This window comes from Pygoscelis adeliae, unplaced genomic scaffold, assembly GCF_000699105.1.
Source record: "Pygoscelis adeliae isolate BGI_AS28 unplaced genomic scaffold, ASM69910v1 Scaffold42, whole genome shotgun sequence".
NCBI classification, from domain to species: domain Eukaryota; kingdom Metazoa; phylum Chordata; class Aves; order Sphenisciformes; family Spheniscidae; genus Pygoscelis; species Pygoscelis adeliae.
The window spans coordinates 937,674-959,874 of NW_008824283.1; the positions used below are offsets into that span (position 1 = coordinate 937,674).

At 46.4% G+C, this 22,201-nt stretch overlaps 1 protein-coding gene across 1 annotated transcript in view; it reads right to left on the bottom strand.

Annotated features, from left to right (window-relative positions):
• Positions 1-22,201, bottom strand: part of BNIP1 (BCL2/adenovirus E1B 19kDa interacting protein 1) — a 178,551-nt gene that overhangs the window by 749 nt on the left and 155,601 nt on the right. The gene's annotated exons all lie outside the window — the stretch shown is intronic.

A 22,201-nucleotide genomic window follows, 5' to 3' on the forward strand; every position in this document is an offset into this window, starting at 1 on the left:
CATCTTTGGTTTCTTCCATCATTGGTACCCAGGCCTTACTCATCCCTAAAGTACTCCCACATCATCGTAATGCAGTTCCAAGTTTAAAATTTATTACGGAATTCACAGCCAGCCCAGTTTTGAATCTTAATACCAGATGAGTGAGACACCTGGATTCCCAGCCTACAGGTCAGGCACAAAACCCCTCTCTGGGAACGGGGAATAATCATGACTGTCTGGAGGCAAGTCCAAACCACAACTCTGAATCCTTGGCACAGTGAAGGATCAAACTTGGGCCCTTGTCAGGATAGTGGGACAAACCAACCCCTGCCCCAAATGCTGAGCTAGTCTTTGCCAAAGCACTCTGAATCCACACTGGAATCAATATAGGAGTCTTGAACCCAAAGCACATCCAGCTCCATTTCCTCTCCTGTTTTTAGGACAAGCATGACTGGTTTTAATGAGGCACAGCCAATAGGCCTGGAAGAGAGAGCTTTGAATATATCATTGTGATTTTGGCCAGGAGAAGGGGTGCCGGGAGGGCTAGAAATCACACCTGGAACATTTAACGGAGTATTTTACTTTCTTTTCACCACGTCATTAGAAAGAGCGAGAGCAGCACCCACTGTCACAACGCTTCTCCTATGCCACCTGCTTCAAGCACACCACTACTCTGAGACCGTCAGCATCACCGGGTGCCAGCCAAGTTTTCTGACAGCACCTTCCTTCTCAGCAAACAGGGTATACCTGCAATTGCAGCTGAGCAGGATCCCGTTCTCCAACTTCTTGCTAAACTGGAAACCAGTTTCTCCAGTTCAAACCCACAAGGAACTGGAGCAGTTTAACTCTTTCACAGATATTTTCCTGTTTATACTGTAGTGAAAAATATATTTTACCAGCTTCCTTAAAGAGAGGTCAACAATTCCTTGTGAGCAGTCAGGGCCCCTCACATCCACAACCACCAAAGCTTACAAGTGCAGGGACTCCCTACCAAAAGCTGTGTGCAGCGTAGCCATTCTGAATCTGGCCATAAGAGGGAGATAAACCATTGCTTCACAAAGTGTTTCCATGAACTCTGACTACACTTGTCTAATGCAAATCACACACCAGATACTGTGATTTCTCAAGAGGTTTAATAGTGGGAAACAAATATCAGTTAGGATTAGGGAGAGTTTGGGGAGAAAAGTGAACAGACCAAGCCATCAAGGACAAAAACACAGATTTAGGATGTGAAACTGTAAATTCTGACCTACCCAAATCTGTAATTCACTGATCTGGTCTGGTGTGAACAAGGTTGAGGCTAAAACACTAGCACTAGTGTCTGAGGCCCCAGACGGTAGTACCACGAGATTGTATCAGAACCATAGCTTCAGTTCTTGCATTTTTGTGATTCAAGCGCCGAGCCCACATCAGTGCCAAGTCAGCCTCGGAAACGTGACTGGGCAGTAACCAGCCCAGCAATAACTGCCCTCGTCTAGACGCTGTCAGAAGCCACGGTGCAGAGAAATGCGCTACCTCAGCCATCAGACTGGGAGCTGGCTCCACCGAAAATTCCCTCCAGCACTGGGACAAGCCCAAGGAAAGGCACCGTAGGAGAACGTAACAAGTCCAACCCACCTGTCCAGGCTAAAGGAGTGTGAGGACCTCGCATTTCACCGATTTCATCTTGCTGACTCTCATATGAGGAAATCAGTGCCTTTTGCACTAGTGTCTTTATAACAGATACCTGTTCATTTGGAAAAATAGAAAAGAAAATCCCCAAACCAGTTCAGGTCTTGGCCTTACAAAGAATTCACGTAAGGACAAATAGCTGCAGTTCGCTTTGCAGGGTTGGGGCCTTTTGGAAGTCCAAGCAACTTCATACAGCAAATGCATCCATTTTGGAAGGGATTTGTAGCAGAAATAGAAAACCGTGACATCCGTGAGTTTCATATTTCATTGCAACTCTGCAAAAGGGAGATAAAACAATCCTGCTTCAGAGAACACTCATAAAAGTTCACATTTTCTACAAGGGGGCAGCACAACTGTAGCAAAAAAAGAAAATCCAGCCATAACTCTTCCCCCACAGCACTCCCTGTGAGACACCAACACATTAATCAACCCTTCCATCTCCTCACATAACAGCATTCACCTCCAACAACTCCTCCTGCTAAGACTTAGTCCTCCAGGTAGTTATCTCCAACTTCTACCATCAAAACACAGCAAAACAAGGATTGCCTCAACCAAGACAACCAGCCTCAGAGGTCACCAACACCAGCTCCTGAGCTGGTCTCCTCCAACACCAGCCTGAGCTCCATACCTTCCACTTGCTGGCTTCTCCAACCAGCAAAAACCATGCTACGAATGCAAGACCTTGCAAAAAGCACCCTGCCAACATAAGACCTCCCAAGGAAACCCAAATAAAGTCCAGTTCAACCTTACCTTGCTCTGGAGAGCCATCCACTCTACTCACCCCGGGCTCTAGCACACTCTCTGCTCCCCATCTGGCTCAGCCCCAGCTGCAGGGTCTCTGCCAAGCAATCGAGCTCACCTGCACCCAGGGCACACCTGAGCCATTGCCTTCCCTCCCCCCCTCAACCTCCTCCCGAGGGAAAAGCCACACTGCTTCGCCGGCAAAAAGTGGTAACTAGGTATCTCCAACCCTGCCTGAATTTCTGCTTCCCACAAGGGAGCCTGGATGTAGCCATAGTCCAATGCAAAAGCCCACCTTTCCTGTAACAGCGTGGAAAAGTGGGATTTGGCAGCTGCTGACCCCACAGGTGATACCTGACAGTTCCAGCTCACCATCAGCTTGAGCACACAGAATTGGCAGGTCCTCAAGGCTGATACTGCTCTCCAAAATATCCCACCCTCTTCCTCCAGGGATGTCGTGAAGGTGCAAGGGGTGGGGGGTGTCTGGCAGCCACCCTCAGCAGATTATTATAGGGACAGATTTCTTTCCCCTTTTTAAACAAGACTAAGCCCAGCATAATTTCTCTGGGGTACCAGGAGGGTACCGGGGCAGCCAGGATGTCGCTCCATCTTGAACAGATTTACATCAGCCTCCCCGACCCCCATCGCTGTTGGAGAGCTGCTGGGCTCTGACACCCACTCCAGCTCCAACATGCATGGGGAGGGGGTTGCTGAGGCAACAGCATGCCTTATTTAACCGTTATTTAACCCATCTCGCCCTCCCCCCCCCGCCCGCCACTGCCGACGTGCACAACCGAGGGTACAGCTTTTATTAGAGTGGGATTTTGTAGCCACTGGATTTATGGAATGTCCCCGACTGCCTGCCCTTGCCAGCAGCCCCAGGACAGTGGGTTTGCAAAGCTTGGCTCCAAGGCAGACAGCAGCTTCCCCAGCCCACAGGTTACCCTCTGCAAAGGGCAGGGCAAACAGGTGAAAAAGAGTTTTATGAAAAAGACAACCCTGAGGCATCAATCACGATGTGAGATTTTTTTTTTTTTTCAGAGGGTGATAAAATCACAGTTTTTCAGACATAAACCAAACCCTGTCCCCAAGACCCTGCTATTTGCCATTTGGCACCACCCTCACTGCGGCGCTGCTGAGGACAATGAGGGGCTGAAACACAGTCGGTCACCCCAGAACACAGCTCTCCCAAAAGCCGCGGTGCTTTTTGGGTGGAAAGTAAAACATTTGTCTGACTCTCAAATCAAATTTTCTCACAAATCACGTGTTTTGGGAAGCCGGTCTCCTCCGCAGAAAACAGAAGAAAAAGTGGAGGCTTGGTGGGTAAACCATGAGGTCCCTGTCAGTTAAGTCAGGTTTTTATAGGTTTTGTATCAACGCAGGTTTTGCTGTCAGGGTTTCATGGGCGGCACTGGGGCTGGCATGCAGACTCCGGCGGGGGTGCCACACGTCCCTACCAAAGCCTCACTGCCCTGCAGAGCTGCCTGAAGTAAGTTATAGTGGGAATTTGTGCGTGAAAACCAAGGAAGCATGTGAATGAGGTTCTGCCCCATGTGGAAGAACCATCTTCATGCCATGGTATCCTTAGGGGCAAGGGCTAGCAAGTCAGCACCACCGCAGAGAGCACATCAAAGCCTATATGAAGCCCCTGAAAGCATCCGTATAAAGAGGCAATTGATTTCTTGGCCAATACTGCAGACACAGGAAATTCAGGGAAGCATGCATTTGGGTATGTTTTCAATGAAATATTAGGTCCCTCTGCAGTTTGTCAATCCCTAGTGAGCAGCCATTTGAGAGAAGTGCTCACTATCCCAAAGTCAGGGAAATCTTCCAAGCTCCTAATAAAGAAACGTGGCCCCATAGGATTTCCTGAACAGGATTATTCCAAGTCTAAGGACAAATCTTGGTTTTGCTTTGATTATCTGTCATCTCACCATTAGAAGCATTCATGAGATGATTAGCTGCCTTGAAATTTGGTCTTACCAGGACAGATAAAAACCCCCCAGTCTGTCCCTCTCAAGCTCAGCGCCTCATCTGTTATGCCCAGATGAAAAACGTCTCCCAGCCAGAAGGACAGCTTTACTCTGGAGGCTTCAGGATCTGGAAGAGAGCAGCTCTGAGAAGCAGTAGAAGGACAGATGACAGAACTGCCATTATGGGTTTGAATCTAGCTGTGATTAATAATTTGTAATTTTTGCAAATATAATATGTATGTCATCCGTTACCTCTGTGACAGCTTTCTACTTGACTGCAAAGAGTGAAATCAAAGGGATGCTAATGAAACTGGACTGGAGCAAAGGCAGAGCTCAGATACCAGCCTGCAGGACACCGAGTCACTGGGAGTTATTGGAAGGTGATCAATGGAGAATATTCCCAGCCAAACCAGCAGTTCAAACTTCTGCAAGCGTTAGCCCTGGGCAGTTGCAATGCGAGAGCCCATCCAAGAGAAATAAAGGCATGGAAATAATGTTCTTGGGGGCTGGAAAAAGGTTCCAAAAGAAACAAGTTTACAAGATACTGGCTCATAATAGTAATTAAATCGCTCTCACTGAAAAGCAGCAAAGTGATATATAGCAAAGAATTGGTCAAAACCCCAGGACTTTAATCAGAAATAACTGGAGAGCCTTTTACCAGTTTCAGTGGAGGGAAGAGAGCCTGAATGGGCAACAGATACCGCCAAACAGGGTTCTTCAGAAAAAAGTCTGAGGAACATGAGGAGGAGGAGACTGAAAAGGAGAAGGTTGGAACTGCTCATGCCGCAGCAGCACCTCGCCTGTGACCGGTCTGTTCACATCCAGCACATTCCACCAGCACTCGTCTCACTCCACAGAATAACACATATTAATACTGCTGACACCGTATCACCCTGAAGATCTGAATTTTATTTATACAAAAATCAGAGGCAAGCCTAAGTGACAATAAAGTTTCAGAAGGTCTTAAAAGTTCTAGGAGTTCTGAGCATTTTATTAGGTGAACTAGCAATACTGCAGTAAAAATAGCTTTGGGTTTCGCTGTTCAATCTTACTTTTCCATACTGCTTTGAGTTTTCAAGATGTTAAAGAGTTCAGCCTGCAATGTGCTTTGGGCTGCAGGCAAGGATTAAGTTTGTAAAACATTATGTGCCACTTCTACAGAATATGGGAGTCCTTCCCATCAGCCACGCTCTCTCATTTCTAGCAGAAGATGGTAATAAGCATATAAGAAGAACAAAATCTTACTAATGGGACTTTAAACAATCAGAAAGCAAATTATGACAGCAATTATGACAGCTCAGTGCTTGGCAACACCTTCACCTTTCCCAGATGTCAGAGGATAAGCTATTTTTACTGAAAAAAAGATGATAGAAACTGGGGCTTATTTGGACATCTGCAGCAGAAATTGATTTAAAGGGATTTGAGCTTTGAAAATGGGCTTTGGAGGCAACTCATTGGGCTTTGTTTTTCTGGAAGAGGGGACAGGCCACTTCACATTCTTGGTGCAGGATCAGTCTCTTCACTGGAATGCCTGTCAGTCACATTTAAATACGTACAATATTTACTTTTTTCACTCTCTGGACCTAGATGTTTAATAGGCTTTAATTTTAGACTTTGGTATTGGACAAGATGAAAGTGGTACCTTCCCCTTTTGGGCACATCAGGGCTTCCATTTTTTTCAAGCTTTTTTTCTTGCTCCGTATAGAGCAGAGAAAACTATTCCCCAAACCACAACATTTTTTCCCTGTTCCCCTTCCATCCCAGCCAAGCCATAGTTTCATCTGCCACCGCCACTGTCCTTCTATTTGCAGTTGGTGACCACCAGTGCTAACCTAAATCCGGCTCAGGTTTATCCATCCATCGGCTCCATCATTCCCACTCGAGCCCCATGCTCAGCCATGGCCGAATCCTCTGTTCTCCCTGAGCATCTGCTGAGCGCACCAAGTCCGTTAGGGCAGGAGCACGTCAACTCCATGTGGCAGGAGCACTTGATCCATTGTAGTATTGAGTTTCATCATGCAGCCTTCAGTTATGCGACCCGGAATATTTGACCTGATGTCAGAGGGGGCCTCGGGCTATTGAGACATTTCCCCGGGGCACCCTGCCCTCTTTCTACCAAAGGAATCCGATCCAGCAGCAGTAAAGAGTGAGACTTTTCAGCTGTCCCCCATCCCCTGTGAAACAGTCTGAGCTTGATGAGACTAATCTAAGGTGTCCCTTATCCACTTGCTTTCTCCTCTTTTCCTCTCTAGGTACTAATCCTGCGCTAATTTCCACTAATAGCCACATAAGATACTGTGATAAATTAAGTTCTTGCAAACACAATGTATTTTTCCTTTTTCATAGGATCTTTTCATAGCCCCATGTGGGCTCCAGACTTGCAAGGTGCTAAACAGCTGATAATCTTGTTCTCCACCGAAATCAAGGCTAGCCAAAGACGTGCAGTATTTTGCAGAATCAGACTGCATTTGTAGAATTTGTTTCATCCTTTACTGAAATCCAGGGAGAAAACCTCTGGGAGCAGAAAAGAGCAGTCATTTAACACAAATAAACCATAACGCTTTAGGAGGGAATGTAAACAAAACCTACTCAGCATGGATTTAAAAGGAAGAAGAAAAAAAAAAAGAGCAATAGCCCAACACATGCAAAATGTCGGATCTTCGTTGTTTCATCAGGTTAGTACCTCAGTTGTACATCCCATTAGAAAAGCAGGGTCTCCCACAGTAAACCATGGCCGGTGTTAGCTCACAGACGTTACTAACTAGCCCTAAGACTTGCTAACTTCAGCAGCTGAAGGCTGGTAACCTCTCCTAAGCCACTCAGCCATTCACTGCCACAAGAGCCATCACTCAGTCACATCGCTTCCTAGAGCAACAAGTTTTCCACGGGAGACTCCTGTGTAAGCATTGCTATGCCTGTGCCCCCTTCACATCCGCTTCAGTGTCATGCAGAGAACTATATGTGAAACAGGGAGATTATTCCTGACATCAAAACTCCCAGCAGTCGGGAGCTGATCCCCCCACTCCCCTCTCTGTTACCCTTGTGTTTTCTAACTCTGCTGACTACAAAAGGTGAAGTCCAGAACTCCACTGGCTTTAGGAGAGGCAACAAACCTCTTGCATAGGAAAAAGCCTTTCAAGTTTATTTTCTTGCCATCTACTGTTTTCAAGCAGGGGGGTATTATTAATGACCGAAGAGTCTTGAAAATAAAGAAAGGTATCTGGGTATAGAGTTTTTACTGCTATTATTTAAACATCAGCATAGAAAAAAAGACTAGTCTTTTCAGGCTTTAGCAACTCAGAGGTGAAAAACTCACTCAAGAGTTTTTGCAGATGCCAAAATAGGCCTGGCTTCTGCATGGAGCCACCCTTGAATGGGCTTTTGCCCCTAAATGACACACATTTCACGGATGCCTGGTCTATCTCCCCAGAGTCCACTGTGCAGGGACACGTCTTGGTTGAAGTGGCTGCTGCTGGGCTGTAGATGATCCAAACACTCACATGTTGCTGAAGGAAAAGTAATTTTTTGGCCTTTGCAATAGTGTGGGTGAGAGTGTCAGCCACTAATTGTTTGAACTGGCTCATTTGTCCACATAGCATCTAGAAACTGTGCTTCATTAGGCTAAAAGCATACAAAAGAGAAGCACAGCCTCAACACTGAGGATGGATGGAGTCAGGATCTCCTCCGTTCCGATTCCAGCTGGGATGCTACACTTGACTTGGGGTAACACTTTTAACCTCTCTGCATCCATTACCCCAACTTATAAAACAGGAGAACAGCAACAACCTTCCCCCCAAATTGGCTTTGTGAGAATTAAGGTTTGAAGAATGTTCTGAAGATTAAATCCCACCCCAACACACACCCAAAAACATCACAGTTGCTTAAAACTGAATGGCATAATGGAGATAAGTACAGCCTGCAGAGTCATTTGGAAAGTCCAGACAATGAGCACATCAATCAAGGCTGCTTCCTAAGGCAGACATCTAAATAAATGCTAATGAAGTCATTTCTACAACACCCCCGACCAATGGGGGCTGCAGTACTTAAAAGTAATAACAGCAGCGAGAACAGACTGTCCGTTAAAAAACAAAATAGAACATTGAAAAAACAAAAAAGAAAGCAACAGTTTGTGCATTTCAGAGCTCTGAGAAACATTGTACCTTTGAGCCAGGCTTTTGTTCATGTGAAGGCTTTTTTTCTTTCAGCCCTCCCTTACTTTCACTGCCTGCTTTATCATTCGTGCTTTTCGCTTGCCACGTACCCAGATGCTACAAGAATGGGCAGACTGTGGGCCTAACTGAAGTCTACTGACATCAAAAGGCTCCCATTGACTTTAACGGACATTTAACTAACCCTCTATAAATCACTGAAAGTCAGTGACTAAACAGACAGCCCCTTCTGAACAGTGGAGAGACTAACATAACACCCCTGAAAGTTAGTTCCTATATTAACTCCAACGCTGCATGCTTAGGGGCAAGCCTATGTCTGCTTTATCTCATAACCTCCATGCTGAGAGTATTTCAAAGAGAAGGAGAGAGAGTTTCTCTCCAAGCCAGGGGAGAACTTCCATAGCAGTGCCCCTATTTGGGGAGCTATATCAGCTTTGCTATATTTTCTGAGAGTCGAGAGTGTCCCACAGCAGTGCCAACCAGCTGATCCTCAGATCCTGATGTGGACCACGTTTTGCACGAGAGGGGCTATCTGGAAGCTATTGGATGACTTTGGGCAACGAATGGTGGAGGTTCATTTGAGGTCCATGACACACCCTCTGAATCCTGAACCTACTTTGTTAACAGAAGTAACTGACTGACCAGCTGGGTCTTTGCAGCTGCTCCAGGTGCACTGGTGCGCCAGCTCACAGAGCCTTTCCAGAACACGGCTCGCTCATCTGCCTCAGTTAGTTACATGGAAATTTTTTGTGGCTGCATAAAGAACAGCACTGACGCACACCTCATCTCTGTGGGGTTGAAATGTGACTAAAGTCGTATTTTGCAGCGCACATTGCGTGCATATTTGACCATGTCATCTGCCTGAAAAGTCACTGCCCTCCTGAAGTCCCCCCTCTGAGCAGGCTGGGACAACCATCTTTCACTCATCTGTTAACACCTCCCAGCCAGTCACCAGTTCCTTCTGCACAAAGCAGCACTGGGCTGACAGGTTTGATGATCTGCAGATGATGTTCAGCCTTGACTCATAAGCCAGCTATCTCCAGGAAATTTTATATCACTGGAAAGGCGAAATGCTCAGCTGAGTAATGGGACACACAACTACTCCTGACCCCAGGCCATTCCTGAGTTATCTTTTTTTATACTTACAGCTAAATCATTTTTAAACAAAGTAAAAAAATTGTGAATGCTGAAAAATATATATCTCAAAGATCTTTTCTGAAGCAAACCCCCCCCCAAATGACTTGATTAAAAAAGGGGAAAAAAGCTACTGACCCATGTTACAGTGGCTCGGTGTACCTGCCCCTCAGCATTCCCCCGCTGCCAGATCACTCCCCTGAGTCCCCTGGCACTTGGAAGAACTGGCAGCAGCCCCAGTGTACTCTTGGGACTACACCAGTGCCAGGACAGTCCTGAGATTGAGGCGGCTCCACTCTGCAACACGAGGTACTAGAAGACCCTTGGTCTGACTGGACTTGTCAGCACTAATTTGGTCCTTCAGATGGATGACAATAATTCCTAGGGTTTGCACTACTCTTTTACACTTCCCAAACATCTTTGGTTTGCAAAGAGCAAAGGGGAAAAGCCAGGCTCTACCATCAGGGTCAGATTCTGGGATGAATCAGTGAAGTTCCTATCAAGGAAGAAGAGCCAAAGCCTAGTAGAGACTAGGTGAGGACCAGGACTCACCATCCAGAGTAAGTTTTCTTTTCTTGAAAGCATTTCTGCCAGCTTTAAATTTTGCAAAATGTCCCACATACGTTCTCCTACCTTTCTTCAAAACCTGAAATTTTGGCCTTAGCTTTTAAATGTATTATTAGCCCAGCCATAGTCTTCTATGAGGTCTAACTCACCACACTTGGCATCTGCCTAAGGAAAAGACACATCCTAAAAGCAGCACCAGCTCTACCCAGGAACTACTTTTGTACCTCGGTCAGGCCAGTTCTTGTCCCTATAACTCTGAAGAGCCACAGTCTATGCCTCAGACCAGTTTTGGTCTTCCCTATGTTGACGCTTTTGTTAAGAGTTTCACCACTGGCAGCAGATGCTCCTGTGCCACTAGCAGGTTCCTTGCTCAGCAATGTATCCTGATGCTCCCAAGGTCCCTTCCTGCCCTCGCTCCGTCCTGCACCACATCTGAGCAACCCAAAATGCTTCCCCTTTCCCAGCACAGCCATACCTCTAGGTGGCTGTCCAGCACGGCGCACGGCAGCAAGAGCCAGCCCAGACACTGTGACGGGGTTGTAAGAGATTAGGCCAGTATTAGATTTCGGTCTTCCAGACATTCATATGAAGCGGCTTCTTCCGCTTTAACTACTTTCCTTTCGAATTTTTCAGCCAAGGGCTGTGTCCAGACTGTGACCAATACACTGCTGCATATATTGAATGCAGTGGCTTAGAAAGAAGCCGCATTCATAGCTGAGGTTCATGGACAGAGCTGCACAGCCATGTCTTTCATGTCATCCACAAGTGTAGCCCACAGCTAGTTTTCTTTTGTACAAGATTTCATGCCTGTGTCATCAGCCAAAAACTGTAGAGCAAGTTCACACTGACGCTCCTAGTCCTCTTCATGCTTTCTAAGTAGTTCTGACTACCAGAGCCATAAGTTTTGAAGTTAGGATGACTCTCCAGGGTGTGTGTGTGTGGTGATGCTGTTTTTGTTTTTTTTTTTTAATATTCTCCTCTCAGTTTTGATATTAGGATGATTTTTTCCCTTTTTTTTTTTTTTTTACAGTATTTCCATTTTTTTAAAATTCACTTTACATCTCCTGCTCATGCAGTTTGATTTCGTTAAGTCTTATCCTACCATGTCTCTCTCCTCACCACCCTTCACAGTGCCTCCCCTAGTTTAGTACTGGCTGGAAATTCAGTTATTGTGCTGTTCGTCCATCTCTTCCGCATCACTAATAGAAATGGCAAACAAAATTAGGTCCAATGTTTTAGAATCCAAACATGAAGAAAACTGACCTCCCCACTCAAATCCCATGATTTGCCTTGTTTTCTGAAGCTGCTAAAACCAAAACCAACAAAACAACTTTTGTTATTCTCTATTAAAAGTTCCCAAAGAAACAAATATTTCCCAATTGTATTTGTATCTTTCATTAAAACTGGGGAACTTTTATAAAAAGGAACAACATTTGGGAGGGTGACAAAAATTTCTTCAAAATTTTCCTTTTTTTTTTTTTTTTGGTCAAAAAGCCATTTTCCCAATTTAAAAAGAAAGCCAGTAAAACATTCCTCCAGTAAGTGAGATGCCATCTTTATCAGTCAAAAAGGGACAGCAGCCTGGCAAAGATTACAAGCAGATTCATCTGTGAAGCAGGGGAGGGGGGAGAAGATGAAAGGTCTATCTCACCTGTGCTACACCATCCTACTCCTATGAACCATAAACCCCAGCTCCTGTTCCTAGCCCAGCCCAGCATGTGCCAGTGCTGCTGCCACCCCATTGCTGCTCACCAGTAACGGCAGAGTTTGGTGGGCTTCTGAGGGAAGAGGGGCAATGCAATCAAGACCCAGAAGTATCATGCCTGGTGGAGGATCCCATTGTCCCCTTGAGCTGCCAACCAGTGGGGTTGACCTCCTTCCAAGGACAGTGAAACCCAGCAGCTCCCCGGCAGAGATGTGCTGCCTGCAGGGACCCTCAGCTCCACTCTCCTCCACCAGCCTGAAAATCTTACAGGTAAATCCTGACATCTTTCCCCCGGGTGGGGGGAATGGCCAGAGACCACACTCACACCAGCAGGGCGGAGCACAAGTTTGTCAGTCACAGCCATTGATTTAATACCCATTTCGTCTGCCAACCTTTCTGTGCTGCAGAAAGGAAGCCACCTCACCAGAAAAGATTTTTGTACAACGAGGCTGAATTCCTCCCTCAGCTGTACACAAGCAGCTTTATCGCTTTAGGATTCAGGTGATAAAACTAGGAGGGAGAATTTGCTTCAGGTGTTGCCTATGTGATAGCCTCCAAACCTTCCCCTTGCTTGCCCAAGCAATGCAATTTGTTCTGTGTAATCAAGGCAAAAAATATGCAAGTGTGAAGCAGTGAGCCCTCCCCAGAAGGCATCTTTAAAAGCTCAGCTATCTTTAACATCATTATGTCTAGGATTCACGAATAGCGAATCTGATGACTATCTGCAACAGCCCCTGTACTCCACACAGATGCTGCTGCTGCTGCTCCCATCCAGCGCTCAGCTAGTCTTGGTGAGCGCCCGCAGAGCACAGCTGGCTTCACTCCTTTCCTTCCAAGACTGTAGCTCTGTAGTGTTCAGGAAACACAATACAAGGGACTTCTCTTGCAACTTCTCTTGATATTTTTCACAGCGGGTGAAAAACGGGCCCAGCTGCTCTGAAGTCCATGCAAGCTCAGCCCAGTTCTGGATAATACAGTCTAGTCCCACAAAAGCATGGCACAACCCTCATTTCAGGAGCACTGCAGATCATCAGATGAAGAATACATGCTGTACTTTTCCAGTGCCAAGGGGAAGTGGTTACATCGTGATTATCTGATGATGAAAAAGAGAAATGCTTGGAAAAGTCCCTGAGCGCAGTCCTTCTGTTTGAGCAGAGTGTCCCAGCTTCAACATCCCATCGTCTGTTTTGAACAAACGCAGCTCGAGCAAGCGGCAGCACAAGGTGCCATGCCATCAGCCTCTATGTTTGTATACCTTTGGCAAATTTTAAATTGGGAGCAGCTGCTAGCAAACTAGCAGGGATGTTTTATAGCTTGCTGACAACACCAGATTCTGCAGATATTACAGTCCGTACTCAGTGGCATCTCTGGAGTATTCCGTTTTTACAAGCATTTCCCAACATACCACCAGGAATGCACAAGAACTGCTCACATCTACGCCATCAGGGATCAGGGCTGGTTCATCCCCTTCCACAGTTGGCCCAGACATGCTCCCCGCACTGCAACCAGCCCATCGGCATGAGCTCATCAGGGAAGTGCTGCTGTCTGTCCTCACTGGGGGTTTTACAGAGGTGAAGAGATGGTATCTGTTGGTTCAGGGCACTGGCAGTGCATCTGTTATCAGACCTGGTTCTCCCTCACTTGAGAAGTTATTTGTCTCACCAAGGGACAGTTTGCTTGTTTAGAAAGGGAGATTATAATATTTATTTCCCAGCAGAGATGGGAAGCCTCATCAATTGTTACTTAAGCAACTGAAGGGTTTTATTTGGATGAGGCTAAGTAAGTGTAAAATTATAGAGGGGATGAAGACAGATTAAGGGGTGCTGTTACTCCAAAATGACTCCTGGTGGGCTGGGAATTTTTCCAAGAGGACAAACATAACTTGACTTGCAACACCACAAAGCAAGTATCTTGTGCTACCATATCACCCCATCCTTGGAGTCAGCAGCTCCAGCAGCAGCTTAGAAATATGCCGCCTGACATGCTGTCTGCAGGTCCGCATCTGATGACAGCTTTAGCGACCACACTCAGCTGTCTCTGGAAGTGAGACCTCATCAGTCCTTGCACCTGGCTGAAGGGCTTCACCCAGAAGCAAGTAGAGACGTGCCTCAAACCCTGCTCACTATCAGGTCTGGCACTGCTGTGAACTATCACTTTCAGCAGCTTCCCTGCCCACGGGTCCTTATCACAGATCCACCACCTCCGGGACAGCATTTTTTTTTTTTTTTTTTTAAACAAAAGTTATCATCACTCTGAAAAAAGTATCACATCCCTTCCCTGCGTGCTGTCACGATGGCATTGCTACATCCCTTTAAAGGGATGATGCACAAGTGCATAAGTACACTTTATCAATACACTTTGTCATTCTTTATCATCTGAACTCATCTTAGCAGGTTTGGACAGGTGTCTCAAGACTGTCCTTTCCTTAGGAATAAGAAAACGCCACCTTTTACCCATCACAAAGCCCCGATTTCTTGGACCTCACATGTCTCAAGGGTAGCAGCAAATCAGAAAGTGCAAAGACTAAGCACACTGCCAGCGAATATTTCTTTTAAAAAAATAATCTCAGCATTTTGTTTCCTTTCCCTCAATTTGATTGAAAATTGTGCAACAGACAACTATGTAAGACCAGATAACATATAAGGCTACAGTTTCAAATTGCAAGACAGCACTGGATTACCTCTGGATTGGATGTTAAAAAGGAGACCTTGCTTATTTTTTGAAAGAACAGGGAAAAATATTATGCTTTAGAGTATTTTGGAGGTCCTGGGCTTCTGGTTGTGTAGCAACCAAAACATCTCGAGTCATTATACTCTCCTCTTGTTAAATTCTCATTTGTTTTCACACATATGACATACTAGCTTCCTACATCAGCGGATAGGAAGACCTTACCTGCTTTATAATCCTTTATAATGTTGCTTCTCCTTCCCTCAAATAATTTCTTCCAAAGAAAACTTTTCAGGTAATCAGAGTCTGCTCACGGAACTAAAGAGAATCGCTGTCTCCTGACAATGACATATTGCCTGTATTTTAGGAATGCTAAAAAAATCAGGGAGTATATTTACTGAACAGGTCTATACCTGGAATCCTCCTCTTGATAACTGCAAAGGCACATGGTGCCTGTGTTGAACAGAAACCTAACAATACAAAGCGAGATTCAGAATAAAGGGCAAATTTTTTCTGGTTTTTAGGAGAAACCAAATTATGACACTCAAGGACTACTCCTCCCACCCAAAACCTCTTTATGTAGCTTTGCTCATGGAAAAGCTGTTTGCCTTCAGGACGGGATTCAGAACCTAGGATGGATGCAGCATGTTCCACGTGAAAGAAAGAGTCCACAGCACGTGGGAACTGCTGACGAGAGAAGCAAACAGCAGGAGGAGATCCCAAAGACACAAGAGCCTGAACAGCAGCAGCCATGAATATCTGCCCTCCTCCTCTCCTCACCTCTGCTGTTCTTGAATAAAAACATAAGGGTTTTTTTTTGGTCAGTCTTAGAAAGAAACAGGTTAGCACTTGGTTCTCAGGAGGCAGAGATGACTGCAGCTTAGCTGCTCTGAATGGCCACAAACCCATGCAAAGGCTTGTGACCTACTCCTCCTCCCCTCAATTGCTTCACATTGCACGGTCACTGTCCTTGGTAGGGTTTATCACAGGCTGGCATTCAAGACATAGTTGTGTGTTTTTCAGTCTTAATACTTAAAATATAATCCTTGAATCTCCTTAATGCAACAGCCATGTTTCTGTCCAGAATTAGGGAACTGGGACAGGAGTGATGGGATGGGCAAGAGGACGGGGCACAGTTGGCCATGCTTTCTCATGGTCTCCGGGAGAGCTCTTCTTCCCAGGCCATCTCTCAGAAACACGCTGGCCTGAAATGGTTGGAGCAACCCGGGAGCTGGATGCTGCCCTATGGTTCTCCCTTTCTGAGCTATAAAACAGCCACAGGTTGACTGTCCACCCCATCCAAAAGCAGGGCAAAACCAAGCGCTTCCTTGCTCCGTTACACGATCTGCTGGCAGGGAGGGAAAACCCCATCTTGCAGGTGGGCACTCAACAGGCTCAGGAGCCCTTTCAGCTCCCAACGACTGTGTCTTGAGGCTCTGCTCGGTGCCAGCACAACTCATGACAAAGGTTTATCTGGGACAACCAAGAACTTGTGCCAACAGAAATCAGACCCAGCTCAGAAAGGAGAGGTCCCCCGTGTCTGTAACACAACCCCCAGCACAGCCAGGGATGTTTTCTCTGTAACGAGATCCTCTGACTGCAGCAAAAGGGGACTCTGTTAGCAGTAACCAGACTCGCCTCCCTCCAGCTTCCCCTTCTCCCTTTCCGATACAAGGAATCCCTTCTTGCCCTAAAGAAGCCCAGCAGTACACAGTCCTATTCTCAGTACCACAACCCCAGCCATTCCCACCCAGAAAGGGCTACTGCTTTCAAGATAAGGAGTGCCAGCCCCTTCTTCTCTCACAGCTCCGTAGCTCGCTTTCAGCTCCCTAAGGACTATCCTGAATTTATCCAGCAGAGAACATGAGTTTAAGTGAGAGCTCACAGCCAAAACCTGTATTTTTGACATAGAAGAACAGGTGCTAAATGAAAACTCTCCTAGCTGTTGTATGGGTCAATACTCCTCAAGAAACCAGATAATCAGGCCACATTCCTCATTAAATAACCCACAGTACAAGCACCAATATATTCTATTAGCTTGGTGCTGCTAGAGGATGCTCCTCACCCCTTTTCTTATCCTGGAAATAGCCTATGACTGCGATTGCAAATTAGTTAGAAGTGGTTAAAGTGTTAGAAGTGGTGATGTTGACATAGGGGCTGATAGGCCAGTACAGAAATTGATGGGAAAATAAAAGAGCTTAAAACTACTGCTGTATCTCTCCCACGACTGGAAGTTTGCATACCTGCAAGATGAAGCAGTTGAGGTCAGAAACAGCCATCTGATGAGTTTCATTTGATCCTTTTTCTTACCTGTTTGGATGGCTTCCCAGAATTTCTCTGTCTCATATACACTTCTTTTTTTCCTCTGATAATCCCCTCAGGCTAGTCCAGAAGCATCCATTTAGATGTCCCTTGTAATAAGCACAATTGACTGACCCCCACCTGTTACGTGCATCAGGGTCACGCACAAAGACATATTTACAACATTAACCCTTTTTGCCAAGCACAGCACTCCTTTCAGGATAGGAGAGCACATTTGCAGATGTTTGCCTTTCCTTCAGCTGTGTTAAAACCTGTTGTTTGTGCTTCCCAAGCAAACCAGACTACTCTGTGCTGCAGCCCTGACTTCATGGTTGCCAATCCTCCTGCAAATTTTAGAGTCACCATATTACATCAGTAAGAATTAATGCTGGTGGCCCAAGTCTTTGCAAGTCTTGGAGCAGACTCATCTTCCCCTCCATGTTCTCCTTACCCCCAGATCAAAAGGTAGTTAGAAAAAGGGAAAGTGCAAGCCTCATGCTTAAGCTTTGATAAATTTGCTGTGCAAAACCTGTGGAGCAAGATCCCAGCATCCTCATAGGTCTCATCCTGACACCAAAAGCATTTAAGTGGCAGGAGGGGGAGCCCACAGAGCACTGGGGGTATGTCTGGAGCACCACAATCAGCTGCCGCTTCCTCTCTGCCTTGGCGAGACAGACCAGCACGTCCCATTGTCTGCTGGGACCACGAAAATATTCATCCTGCCAGGCAGCACATCCCAGCTGGATTCCCGAGCCGCTTCTCCCACTCCATGCTGGCTTTGGAAGTTGCCAGTAAAATAGAGGAAATCCATACTAAAAACCAAACTGATGCCACCCAGTAAGAGAAAATTAACAATTTCCCCAAGGAGGTGGCTCAGAGGGGACCTGGCACTGTATAGATAATAGGGAGGGACAAATGGCAAACCATAGTTTAGCCCATAACATCCTTTCCAAGACGGACCAAGCATTTACACTGGGTCACATCGACCCCTCTTTGGCACTTGGCAGAAAATAAGAAGCAATAGCAATAGCCCTGTGCCCGTTTGAATGTAGAGCTAGATCACTATGTACGAAGGGAACTGTGCCATCCATTGCTTGTTAATCCTGCTTTAAGGGCCCTACAAGGAAGAACCCCTACGAAGTAATGAGAAACTTATACTAAGCTGGAGGCTCGTTTCTAAAGGGGCAGTTATACTCTGAAGGGAAGCAGGAAAACACACATGGGACCGCTAGAAGCTTCATGCTGCCTGCTCAGTACGTTGAGTCCTATTTTCACATTTTTATAATTATCACATAATGCATAATGTCATACAAACCAGGAGACGTCAGCTCTGTGCAGAGCCAAACCGAACATGGGCAAGCACTGCATGCTCCCCGCGGGGCCAGCCCAGCCCCGGGCTGCCCTTCCTGGCCCCGTCCCATAAACACCAGCCATGTTCCCCTGCCCCCCACGCCACCCCCCCGGAGGCAGCACAGCTCTGCCTAGTGCAAAGCTGCTCCTGCCCTCATGACTGTGCTCATCTGCAGAGGATAAACCCCTCACATTGCATCTAGTGGGTTTAAATGAGGTATCGGAGCCTTAGGTGGGTCACAGCCTCTCTTGGACACTCACCAGCCTGCAGAGTCAGGCTTCCAAGCCAGGCACGTGTGCTCTGAGCTTTCTGAATTGAGGGAGTCCAAACACAGCCACCCTCGAGGCGCCCCGCAGGGTCTGGCCAGCACCCTGTCCTCAGGGCACACGCGCATCCTGGCAGGACACCCATACCATGCTTTTATGCCCGTCTCCAGGGCCGACGCGTGCCCCTTCCCAGGACACCAGCCTTGTGAAATCCGCAAGATGACAATTCTCCTTCTCAGGGATATGGGATAAGTGAAGCTTGTCACACAAACACTTTGCAAAAGGTTAATTAAAAAAAAAATACCCTCTCTATTTTTTTCTCCCCTAGCTATCATAAGAATGCATTGCCATGCAGATCAGCTAGATGCTGCCTGTCATGCCTGCCTCGCTTTCCTCCCCACTCCAAATGGCTGTGTCCTTTTGGGGCTCCACACTCCCTCTCCTGCGGGTCTCTCCCCAGGGCACACCTCTGGCACTATGTTCCCCCATTCAGGGATCTTCTGTTCCCCGGTCCCTCTCCCCACTTCAGACACCTTCCTTGGCATCTCCTTTGCTCTGCCGCAGCACAGGCCAGCAGCTCCCTCAGTGATCAGTGGCTTCTTGGGATAGGGAAGATAACATGGGACTGGGACTTCATAAATCCTGGGAGATTTGCTCTGGGCTCACGGCAGAGGACAGAGGCTCCAACTCCATGGAATACCTGTGGTCTGGTCCTCCCCAGTCTGATGAGGCATCCCACACGCACCGCTTTGGCTCCAGCATCCTAACACAGGCACGTTCCTAGCATCAGGTTCATTCACACAACAGTCACAGCGATGTTTTTCCATATTAAAAGGGCATACATATGCCTTTCATCTTCACACTTGATCCCAACAAGTCAACTTTTGCTCTGCTATCAGAATTTGTTGGCTGAAAGTCACTCTGTATAAGCAAAGCCTGCAGCAGTATACAATCGTTTTAGCCATGACTGGCAAAAGGCAGTAACATTGAGAGATTTTTGCAGCAGATCCTGTTGAGAAGAACAGAAATTATCCTGAAGAGAGAGCTTTCTCCACAACTGCAGGAAAATATCTTTCTTCAGAACCAAAAGGTTTTGTTCTTTCCCCCCCTGCCCCAACCTGCAAGATACTTTGCCAAGCCAGACAAAATTACAGTTCCCTGGTGCTGTGGGGCAAGGATGAACCAAGAGGGAGGAATAAAGCATCTTTCTTCCCTCCTGTAGGAAAGTATTATACAAGTAACCAGCTGCACTGGCAGGGGGGGCTCTTCCAGAAGTACTGGCATGCTCTGCTGTTACTAGACTAAATAGATTGTTGGGCTTCTCCATCCGAAGCTTCTTTACAGAAAAGCTGTACAAAGTAAATATATTTCTTCCAAGGCCAAAACCCTTTTAGTGCCAACTCTCAGCTCAGAGCAGATGTCCGCGGTTGGGCTGCAAAGCCTCCGAGGAGCAGGGGGTTTGCACTGACCAGGTGTCCCCGTCTGTGCGGCGCAGCCCCTGCAGCAGCGCAGGCTGGAGGCAGCTGGTGGAGGCTGGTGGTGTCAGACAGCAGCACACTAATGAACTGAGAAGCACCAGAGGAAATTCCGCACCGCAGAGATGGGAATACAGCCACCACGCAATCAGGGGCATTTCAGTCACTTAGTGTGAAGCCAAAGAGTTGCTGCGTAACCTTGGGTAAGTGGCTTAAATTTTTAAGAGGCAGGGTTGAGCAGCACAGCAGAAATCTACTCTACTACTGGCTCCGGGAAGGAGTGTCCTTTGTCAGACAGACAAAGAAAATGGGACTTATTATTAGAGATATGTTAGAGAAAGAAATGGCATTCAGCACTGCTAAGGTTGCTTCTAAGTCTGAAGCAGGAAAAAGCTTGAGGCTGAGTTAGCACCCCTTCTCCTGCACCACGTGTGAACTGATGAAGATTGACTTAGGAACGTCTCTTCTTCCTGTTCCTCTGACACAGCGATCATCACTGCTCGCAAAGCGCTGTGCACTATCCAGAGATGCAGTACAAACACCAAAGCACCCGTCCCTCGCTTCAGGGAACCCAAGATTTCACGTGATCCCAAGTGGGGAGTGAATTGTAAGGACATCCATCTTGATGCAGATAAAACAAGAGGTCAGTTCATTGACAGGACACATACAATGGGAAAAAGCCAGCAGTCTGTACACCAATCTCTTTTTTGCTGCTTTTAAGAAACTTGCAGCGTCAGGCAAAATTGGAGCTTTAACCCAACAGCAATGAAATCGCCTTTCACAAAAAACCTCTGCCTGCATCTGAACTCTGCCTGCATCTGGCAGCTGAGAACATTGCCAAGGCTTTAACCCTCTGATATTAACATAAAGAGATATTGATGAGTGTCCCTCCGGCGAAGGAAACCAAATGGTGTGTTTAACTTCAGTGGATTCTTTACAGATTTTCAATTCCTTAGCAAGGCTGTTGCTCCAGACTGGGGTGTAATTGAGATGCATTAGCCACTCGCTCAAAAACTTTCCCAGGAACACATGTGCACCCACACAGACTATGCATTCAGTTATAAATACATACCGTACCTGCACATGTATTAATCTGCTGTTCATGGGCTGTCTGGACATTTCCGCTGCCAGCTCGGCTGCTCAGTCAATTGCGGCACTCAATGCTGCCAGCTCAACATGACAAATACAGCAAACGTAGAAAAATGCTCATCACTGCTGGATATCTGGCCACAGCCACGAAAAGCAGAAGAGGGTCTTTTAATGACCAGTCCTCATGAAAGACAAGGACACTGGGTGTTTTCACCCCAAGAGGGACGTTGAACCTCTTAAAACCAGGCCACACTCTTCTACAAATGAGTGCAGCAACTTGCTGATGAACCACCCACCCCACCTCTTCTTCCTGTACTGTCTCCTCACTGGAACAAGCCACCATCTGTGCTCAGCACTGTGGAAAATCTCCCTCCAAAATATTCAGCCTCCTTTATTCTATTAATGTTGACAAAAGGCCAAATTCCATCAGTATAGACTGATCCTATTCATAGCGTAGCATCTACTGGGATGAAGAAAGTGTATCCTTGAAGGTTTTTCAGTTGCAGAAGGACCTGAAGCCACACCATTGATCTGAGCACACCTTAGCTCTGAAAGGCTGGGATGCTATCCAGATGCAGCTTCTGAAACACTGGTTAATTGTGGGTTTCAAAGCATGTAGATCTCACTCAAATAATGCCTGTTCCATGCAAGCAGTTTTTTTACAGACTAGAGGAGTCTAGGGTCCGCTAGAGTGGAAAACTTTTAACGTAATATTGAAGACCAACTCTAGTCTTCCTTTTAGCCTAGGTAGTGTAAATGGGTTACATTATAGGTCTCTAGTAGAGGCAGAGTGGGGCGTAAACCCACCTTTTTAGAGTCCTATATCAAGGTAAGAAAAAGTATATCCTCCTCTTATGAAAAAGAGGATATCACAAGATGTGCCAAGGATTACTTCCATCTTGGAAGGAATGATCCATCAATGAATCCTAAAGCACTTTATGAGAGCTAAGCACCTACACCACGCAGCATCCACCTCTGTCCATCTGCAGCAGGGAGAACTAATACACGGAAAAGGAAACAGAGGCACAAAAATTTTATGATTAGTGTCTGAAAGCATAATCCTGTAACCAAACCAGTATGACAACCTAATCACTTATGTGCAAGGAAGGTCTC